The sequence below is a fragment of the Ochotona curzoniae genome, unplaced genomic scaffold (assembly GCF_017591425.1).
Source record: "Ochotona curzoniae isolate NIBS_2020 unplaced genomic scaffold, NIBS_Ocur_1.0 patch380, whole genome shotgun sequence".
NCBI classification, from domain to species: Eukaryota; Metazoa; Chordata; class Mammalia; order Lagomorpha; family Ochotonidae; genus Ochotona; species Ochotona curzoniae.
The window spans coordinates 633,313-643,815 of NW_024466951.1; the positions used below are offsets into that span (position 1 = coordinate 633,313).

Here is a 10,503-nt window from a genome sequence, read left to right on the forward strand (position 1 = left end):
TACAGCATACTCCCACCCCCTTTTAAGCTGGACAATTTTTGCTTTTCTTGGAATTTTAGCATTACAATTCTTTGAGGTTTGTTTAAAAGTGAATTCCTCCAGAAATAGTTTGCTTTTGCATCAGTAGGCTTCTGGGAATGCGACAGATGGTTCATATAAAGTTTGTCCTCAGAAGTTTGTAGCAAGATTTTCTCAAGTTTTTTAATTCCAGGAGTTGTTCTGGAGCAGTGCTGTACAATAGACCTTTATTTGATGATGGAAGTATTCTGTGTTGTGGTGGTAGTCGTGTGGTTGTTGAGTAGTTGGAATGTAATTAGTATAACTAAGGTACTGTGTTGTTAATTTCATTAAATTATATTAGGTTACATTTTAATAATCAAATGTAGCCAGTGGTTAAAGAATAGTTTCAGAGAGCCACTATTCTAGTTAGCCCCATTTTCACTGTTTTTCAAGTAATTTATGTGTAAAGTAGATTGCATTGAGGTTAGATAATATCTTCTGGTTTATTCTTTGATACTTCCTTTTAATATCATGTATAATCTTCCCCCTTTTGCTTTCTGCTTCTGTGGTATGTTAAAGAGGTTACGATTGAGCTTACGTTATTAAGCAGGCTTGTAGAGAACAAGATTAGGGCTACAAGTGTGCACTTTCAGCACAGTTCCAGATTGAACGCGAAGGCTTTTCCAAAGGAACCCTTGTAGGTATGTGGTATCTGTGGGTTTCTGTTTGTAAATAGTTGCTTCAAAGTGTATGTGCTGCCTTAAGAATTTGATACAGATAAAGAAGTCATAATCCCCAAATCCAAAATCCAGATACTCATAACTCAAAAAGTCAAGGATTTTACAACATTTTGGATTTCACATTAGAGATGCTCAGCTAGTAATCTGTGAAAATTAAAATCTGAAAGCCTCTCAATTCAGAAATAATTCTAATCCTAAACATTTCATCATTTTCATATTTAATTTTAAATTTTATTGTATTCATTAAAATTATTTATTTACTTATTTTGCCTTTAGGCCTTGAGCAATACAAAGATAAGTTAACATACATATGCCTTCTAGTATCATACCATAAAATGCCAATCTTACAATCATGATGTATTTGAAGAACTATGAACTTCATAGATATCCAAGGAAACCAAACTAGAAAAGTTCCATGTTCCAGAAAACTGAAATGTTTCTAAGAGGCAGCAAGAGAAATTAAATAGCTATGCCTGAATGATTTTTGTATGATAGATGACTTTTTTTCAGATTTATTTATTTATTTGAAAGTCAGTTTATGTATAGAGAGGGGGATAGACAGGAAGAGAATTAGAGATCTTCCATTAGCTTTTTTTTTTTTTTTTTTTTAAAAAAAGATTTATTTTTGCTGGAAAAGCAGTTTTCCAGAGAGAGGGAGGAGACTCAGAGAGAAAGATCTTCCATCTGTTGTTTCACTCCCCAAGTGGCCGCCTCAATGGCCAGAGCTGAGTTTGTCCAAAGCCAGGAGCCAAGAGCTTCTTCTGGGTCTCTCAAGCGGATGCAGGGTCCCAAGGCTTTGGGCCGTCCTCGACTGCTTTCCCAGGCCACAAGCAGGGAGCTAGATGGGAAGTGAAGTAGCTGGGATATAAACTGGTGCCCATATGGGATCCTGGAGCTTGCAAGGCAAGGATTCAGCCACTGAGCCATCATGGTGGTTGCCCATTAACTAATTTACTCCCTAGATTGCTGCAATAGCTGAGGCCATGGCAGGTTTAAGCCAAGAGTCAGACGCTTCATCCAGATCTCCCACAGGGACCCAAGCACTTGGACCACATGCTGCTGCTGATAGAAAATGGGGCAAAAAAATGAATCAGAGCTCATATGGATGTCAGCAGGCAGTGGCTTACTTGCTCTACCGTCAACACTAGCCCTAACAGATAACTTATAGTGCCTTGATTATTAGTGTTTCATTCTTAAATTACCTTGGATCAGAACCTGCCAAAATCTATTGATTCACATCATTCTCTCCACCTCACCCTAATCTTTCAAATAAACTACTTCCTCACAAACCAACTTGTCCATGGGAGATTTTTTGGTGTCTTTGAGGCTGAATCCCTGATGTTAACCAGCTGTAGTTTAAGGATAACTACACTTTGTGAAACATGTGATTAAAAAATCAAATGGAATTTCTGAAAATACTATGTTTTGGGGGTGGAAATAATGGATAAGAACTGATTTTTAATAATCCTAAGTACTGCCTTTCATGATTTTTCATAAGGATGTGATAGTTGCTGCTTTTAGGAACTAAGTATGACTCCACCCTAGGCATTGTTAATGGATTCTGACTAGGCCAGACATCGACAGCTTCAGGGCCTTGGACTGTTCCGTGCTCTGGATCCAACAGGTGCTGAAGCCCCTGAATGCTGAGGATCATAACATTCTTCCCCTAGGCCAGATGCTGTGTTATCCAGTAATGTCAGCTTTCAGCATAGAGACCTGTAGAAAACTTAACTCATCAACTATTTTGATAAGACTTTAGAGAGTGAAGTAGAATTAATGGCCTGTCCCTTCACTCAGTTACCACCTGACCCTTCCTCTGAGTTTGTGTGCATTATTGTATAAATAAACACCAAAATTTTGACATTTTGTTTATACGAAGTCCTATGCAGGTTAGGTCACTTCCCTCTGAGAGCTGACTCATAGATTTAGATTTCTTACATTCTAGGGTGACTCAGCCAGTTGAGTTCCTTTACTCTTGCTACATGGGAATTTTGCTAGACATGCCAGGACTATATTTTATGAGAGGTCAGGACTAAAAAGTAGCACTTATCACTTCTGTCCACATTTGGCTGTTCCTAACTATCCTATCATGGCTAGTTTTATGGCAGGCTAGAGATTATAAATTTTTTCTGTCCCTAGGAGTATAACTAGGGTTGGACTTTGACACAGTAGAGACATTCACTATAGAGTTATGCATGCATGTCTCACTGTGTGCTTTGGTCTGATTGTATCAGTTTGTACACTGACCTTCTGAAGACAGGGTTGCTGTGGCACCTTCTTGGTTTATTTCTTCTTCTTCTTTTTTTAAAGATAATGTTTTATTTATTTGAAGAGAGAGAGAGAAGGGGCAGGAGAGATAAAGAGATCCCTATCTGCTTGCCTGCTCTCTAAATGGCTGCAACACCCAGCAGCTTTTTCTGGTTTTTCACATGGGTGCAGGGCCTAAGCACTTGGGCCTTTTCTGCTACCTTCCCAGGCACATTAGCAGGAAACTGGATAGAAATGGAGCTGCTGGGGCTCAATCGAATGCTAATATGGAATACTACTGTTGCAGATGTTGCCTTTACTGGCTACACCACAATGCTAGCCCTTATTTCGCATCTTTTGCTGTCTATATCCATTCTGAGTTTTTCAGTTTCTTATTTATTTATTTTTTTAAAATGTATTTATTTTTATTGAAAAGTCAGATATACAGAGAGGAGGACAGACAGAGAAGAAGATTTTCTATCTGATGATTCACTACCCAAGTGACCACAATGGCCTCAGCTACCCCAATCCAAAGCCAGCAGCCAGGAACTTTCTCCAGATCTCCAATGTAGGTACAGGGTCCCAAGGCTTTGGACCGTCTTCGACTGCTTTCCCAGGCCACAAGCAGGAAGCTGGATGGAATGTGGGACTGTATAGGATCCTGGTACGTTCTAGGTGAGGACTTTAGCCTCTAGGCTACCATGCCGGGCCCTTCTATTTTTTATTTATGGTGTTCTTTCTTATCAGTGATTGCTTTCTTAATTATATTTAATTCACATTATAATATTTTTAAGAGGTTTATTTTTATTTATTTGTATTTGAAAGGCAAATTTACACAAAGAAGAGAGACATAGAGAAATTGTCCATCTTCTGGTTCACTGCCCAAGTGGCCACAATGGCTAGAACTATTAACAGTCTGAAGCCAGAAGCTTCTTCTGGGTCTGCTATGTGAGTACAGGGACCCAAGTACTTGGGCCATCTTTCACTGCTTTCCCAGGTACATTAGCAAGGAGCTGAATAGTGAGTGGAGCATCCCAGACTCATACTTGGTACCCATATGGTATGATAGCATCACAGATGGAGGGCTTAATTTATCATGTCACAGCACTGGCCCTGGGCAAGTACTTGAGCCATCATTTCTGACTTCCTTGGTGCATTGGCAAGAAGCTGGATGGGAAGCAGATTAGCCAGAACTCAAACCTGCATGTTGGTATAGACTTCTGGTATCCCAAGGGGCAGCTTTGCCCATTCTGCTATAATACCCACCCCTGGCTGTTTTAATTTAATTGCTTTTCTTTTATTTTCCTTTCTATTCTTCTTCTTCTTCTTCTTCTTTTTTTTTGGTGAGTGATTTATTCTGTTTGTTAACATAGCTGAAAATATTGTCTGTATCTACATGAATCTACCATCCCTCATATTTATAAACTAGATTTATTTATTTGAAAGGCTGAGGTACCAAGACACAGACCTATCTTCTTTCTGTTGTGTCACTCCCCAAATGAGCACAACAGTCAGGGCTCAGCCATGCCAAAACCAGAGCCTAGAAATCCATTCAAGCCTCCAACATGGGTGGTAGGGGACCAGGTATATGGCATCTTCTGCTGCTTACCCAGTTGCATTAGCAGCAGATGGATTAGAAACAAAGTAGTTGGGACTTGAACCAGTGAGTGTATGGGATGCCACCATTACAGGCAGCAGGTTAACACATGAAGCCATAGTAACAACCTCTTTTTTTTTTGCTTTTAATATACTCTGATGTTTACCTTACTGAATTATCTTTGAAAATCAGTGTTTTCTTTGGAAGTAACCAGGGGTGAAAGAGGCAAAGTTATTAAATGAAGATGTATTTTACTTTCACTGTCCCAGTTTACAAAACACTTTTTTTTAAAACACCTGGTAATGACCCTGATTTTCAATTTCAAAATGCCATACTTCATATTTGAAAGAAATGTTAGATGCAGAGATCCTGGCACCAGCATTGTGATGCAGCAGGTAAAACCACCCCCTGTAAAACCAATGCCAGCGTCCCATGTGGATGCTAATTTGAGTCCTGACTGCTTCATGACTATCTCAGGTCCCTGATAATGGCCTGGGAAGGTAGCAGAAGATAGCTCAAGTGAGACACAGATGAAATTCTAGACTTCAGGCTTCCACTCCATTTGCCTGGCATCTGACAAGGTTGACAGGTACCACAAGGAATGCGGAGGAAGGATTACTTGGCAAGCCAAGAAACAGAAGATCTGATCCAACTCAGTGTTTTTACTGTCTTCATTACAACCATTACAACTGCCTTCCAAGGGCATGACCCCCATTGACAAGAATCTCCTACAAGGCCCACCTCTTAAACACCATAATTGGTTCAAGTTTCCACTCTTAATCCATTAACCATTAACAAAACTTTGGAAACCAAGCTTTCAACACATAGGCCCTTGCGGAATATCCAGCGAATACCCAAATTCCTGTACTGTATTGTGGTTTTTTTTTAAATTTCATTTTATTTATTTATTTTTTTATTACATTGCATTATGTGACACAGTTTTTTTAGGCACTGGGATTCCCCCTATCCCTCCTGTACTGTATTGTTTAAATTAAGTACTAAGAGGAACAAGCTTAACACTAAAAAACAAAAACAAACAAACAAAAAAATAAAGAGGAACAAGCTTTAACATGTTTAATTTGGAAGCATTTTTTTTTAGAAGATTTATTGTTTTTGTTGGAAAACCAGATTTACAGAGAGGAGAGATGGAAAGATCTTCACTCTTCCAATAGTTGCAACAGCTGACACTTCTCCTGGTGCCTGGCTTCAGCCTGGCCCAGCCCAGGCTGCTACAGCCCTCTCGGAAGTGAAAAAACAGCAGATGGAAGCTATATCTCTTTATCTCTGCCTTTCAAATAAATAAATCTGAAAAACAAAAACTATAGGCCAAATTCCTCATGTAAATAGACATGAAAATCTTCAATAAAATATTGGCAAATTGAATCCATCAAGATATCAGATGGAACATAAAATTATATGCAGTTAGGTTTGCCACAGAAATGCAAGGTGATTTCAACTAGATGTTAAATATTGAATTACCCTTGCATCCTTGGAATACATCTGGGCATAATGTTAAATTGTTTTTATATATTGCTCAGTTATATTTGTGATTTCCTTTTTAAATTTTTCTATCTGTATGCAAAAGCTATTGGTCTATAGTTTGCCTTATGATGGTATAAAGTTAATATGAACTTGATAGAATAAATTGAGAAATTCCTCATTGTCTCTCTTCTAGAAAAAAAAAAAATCAACTAATTGAGACCCGCACATTGACTCAATAGGCTAATCCTTCACTTCCGAGCGCAGGCATCCCATATGGGTGCCAGTTTGTGTCTCAGCTGCTCCTGGCTCCTGGTTTTGTATCGGCTCAGCTCTGGCCATTGCAGCTTGTTGGGGAATGAACCAGCAGACAGATTTTTTTCTTTTTTTTTTTTTAAGATGTATTTATTTTTATTGCAAGTCAGACATACATAGAGGAAGAAAGACAAAGAGAAAGATCTTCCGCCTGATGATTCACTCCCTAAGTGACTGCAACGCTGGTGCTGTACCAATCTGAAGCCAGGAGCAGGAACTTTCTCCAGGTCTCCCACACAGGTACAGGGTCCCAAAGCTTTGGGCCGACCCTGACTGCTCTTCCAGCCCACAAGCAAGGAGCTGAATAGGTAGTAGAGCAGCCAGGACATGAATCGGCACCAATATGAGATCCCTGTTGTTGCAAGGCGAGGATTTAGCCACTTGGCTACTGTGTTGGGTCCAGTAATTTATATTTTTCAAGTAATTTGCTAATTTTGTCTTTATTATTGAATTTATTAATACAGAACAGTGTGTTATGACAGCCTTTCTTTCATTTCTGGTATGGATAATTTGTTTCTTTTTTCAGTATAAGTCTGACTAGCAATTTAAATGTTTAAAAAGTTTTCAAATAATCGACTTTTGGAGTCATGCATTTTTCCTGTTGTTTCTCTGTTTCAGTTTTCATCGATTTGTACTGTTAATAAATCCTTTCCATCTCTGCTTTACATAACTTTCTCTTTTTGTACTTTAAAGGTGAAAGGTTAGATAGGTTATTGACCTAACATTTAGGTATACAAACTTCCTTGTAAGTACTACTTTGGCTATTTCATTCAACATAAAAAATTATATTGGGACAGTTTTGAATTTTTTTTAACAGTTGTAAAAATAGTATTTCACCTAGTTTACCCTAATGGTAATAACTTACATAACCATGTTATATTTTCAAAAGTAAGAAATTAACATTTATTATTACTACTATCCTATGATCTTTATTTGTATTTTATCAACTTTTCTACCCTTTTTCTATTCTAGGATACCATAGTATATTTCTTTGTCTTCAGTGGCTCTAACGATTATAAAGGGTATTGACCAGATATCTTATGTTAGGACCATAAACTAAGATTTGTCTGGTATTTTCTTATTGGTAAACTAACAATATGGATTTAGATAAAGGACGTGTCTTTAGTGTTGCATCATGCAGGGGCACATGATGTCAAAAATGACATTGCTGGTGAAGTAAGCAGGTCAGGTCATCACATAAATTTTGATTTGTTGTGTTTTTATTTAAATTCAACTGAAGATATTATCTAATTTCCTTTATGACTTCCACATTGACTCATGAATTATTTCAAAACATGTTACTTAATTATCATCAAATATTTGGGAATTTCCCGTATTTCTTTATGTAATCTTGATTTATTCTCTTTCGGTTAGAGAACAAACTGTAGATTTCAGTTCATTTAAATTGAAGTTTATCTTATGGCTAAAACTATGGTATGTTTTGGTGAATGTTTCATAGATATTAGAAAAGAATTGTATTGCTGTTGCATTGACTGTTGTGTAATGTCAGCCAGATCAAGTTGGCTGGCAATGTTGTTTATATCTTCTATATACCTATTTACTCTGTTTTCTTAATTATTCATGAGCATTGCAGTTTTTAATTATAGACTGACCTATTTTTATTCAGTTGTGTTAGTATTTTCTTCATACTTTTTTTGTTAAGAGTATACACTTCTATCTTCTTGGTTAATTTACTACATTATCGCTGTGTAGTATTAGTTTTTAATCATAGCCATTTTTTTTGTCTAGAAGTCTAATTTGTCTGATATTAACATAGCCATTCCTTTTATGTTAGATTTGTGTTCATGTGATATAAAATGCTTAATTGTGCTTTTAGTAAGTTGATAAACTTTGTTCCTAGAAAAGTTGTAATTTTTCAGAAATTTGAGCAGACAGTACAAACTTGTTGTTTACCTTGCCAGCCTCCCCTAGTTTCTCTTATTTGACATTAATACCATGTACATTATAAACGATGAGCAAATATTGATTAATTTTTACTAACCAAAGTTTATGAATTTGTCAGGGTTCACTCTTTGTGTTGTATGTTATTGTTGATTTTTTAAAAATTTTTATTGCTAAGTCAGATATACAGAGAGGAAGAAGAGAGACAGAGAGGAAGATCTTCCATCCAGTGATTCACTCCCCAAGTGACTGCAATGGCCAGAGCTGCACCGATCCAAAGCCAGGAGCCAGGAGCTTCTTTTGGGTCTCCCACACGGGTGCAGGGTCCCAAGGCTTTGGGTTGTCCTCGACTGCTTTCCCAGGCCACAAGCAGGGAGCTGGATGGGAAATGGGGCTGTTGGGATTAGAACCAGCGCCCATATGGGATCATGGCGCCTTTAAGATGAGGACTTTAGCTGCTAGGCCATCGCGTTGGGCCCTGTTACTGTTGATTTTAACAGTTATATAAATACATGTGTCTATAATTACTCTGAAAATTCTCTCCGGGCTCTCTGTTGATCACTACCACATTCATACCCCCAATTCCTGGTAGTGTTACCTTTTTTTACAGTCTCAGCACTTTTGCCTTTTCCAGAATATTGTGTAGCTAGAGCTAAACACTATGCAGCCTTTTCAGTTTGGCATCTTTTTGTTTTGTTTTGTTTTCTGTACTTTCTTTTATTATCATCATACTCTTTGCATCAAGATACATAGTAATGATAGATTTTTTAAAGCTTAGTATTAAGTATTAAATATCTTTCCCCATTTTAATCTTACATTATTCTGCCAAGAAACAAAAAACTAAAACTCAGGTTATCTGGAGCCTGGTTGATACTGAATTCTCTAACAGGTTTCTTCTAGAAACAGACAACTCAGACTTTTTCTCTCACTTCAGCAAAGAAGCTATATTTAAAAGCACTTGGAAAGTTCCTCCTCCACCCTCAGGTGGGAAGGCTCAGAGAAGGGAGTCATCAGCACAGCCACCTTCGAGGCCATAGTGGAATTCTTGAAGGTTGCAGACCCTGTAGAAGTGAATGAAGGCTGCTGCTACCACCAGGACATGGAAAATCTGGTGAGACTGGAACCAAATGTCAAAATTTCCAGGAAGGAAGTTCTCAGGAATGCAAGCAGCATAAAGGCCAGCTCCAGTGATGTACATCACAGCCATGAGGAAGAACCAGCCCATCTGGCTCACCACGGTGGCCTTGACGAAGCCCTCGGCAACAGTAAAGTGCATGGTGGGCATGACGCCACTTAAGCCAAGTCCCAGGAGTGCACCTGCTCTTGTCTGCCGATGCTTAGGGGTCAAAACTATCCCACTGTGCCACAAAGATGGCAGAAATGCCCAGGACACAGATGATGGAGAGGTAGATGAGCCGTGTCTGTGGGGAGCAGTAGAAGGAGTCATAGAGCCAGGGGGCAACGCTCCCCATCATCAGTAGAGCAATCCCTGAATAGTCCAGTTTGGAAAAAGTCCAAGAGACTTTCTCTGAAAGACAGTAGACGGTGTGGAAGAGCCAGGAGAAACTGAGGCGCAGCACTGCACCCGAAAAGAACATCCCAAGTGCCATCTTCTCCTGGAGAGGGGCCATGAAGTACATATTAGGTCTGTGCATGGTCAGGATTCCCAGAAAACAGAAACAGCACAGAACCAAGCAGATGGGTCCAGATATTGCCAGTTTCTGTGTGGATGCAGAAGATGCTCTTGAAGCAGGCCTGAAAGGAGGGCATGGGTGGTCTGTGGCCGTAAAGCAAGTAGTCATTGTCCTTGAGCCAGTCAGGCAGCACATCATAAGGAATGACCCTCCAAAGTCCAACCCAGACTTTGTACACAGACTCTTCCATCTTCTCCATGGCTTGCTGGAGAATTTAAGGAATATGTCACACAGGAAATAGCAAAAATGAAACAAAATCAAGTAGAATTATTGGAAATGAAGTCACAATAGAGTAAATTAAAAATTCCCTGCTAAGTCTCCACAATAGAATGAATGAAGCAGAAGAAAGAATCTCAGAACTGGAAGATATTTCTTGTCACCTGGGGAAATAATCAAAAAGCTGGAAACAGGTTGGATCAGGCTAAAAAAAGGATCCAGGAATTAAGAGACACTATTAAAAGGTCAAATATAAGAGTCATGGGAGTTCCCAAAGATGCAGAAAAAGAAGCTGGGTTTAAAAATGTTTTTA

At 38.6% G+C, this 10,503-nt stretch overlaps 1 pseudogene; it reads right to left on the reverse strand.

Annotated features, from left to right (window-relative positions):
• Positions 1–9,150: 9,150 nt before the first annotated feature.
• On the reverse strand, positions 9,151–10,177 carry LOC121167505 (annotated as a pseudogene).
• Between the last annotated feature and the right edge of the window lie 326 nt (positions 10,178–10,503).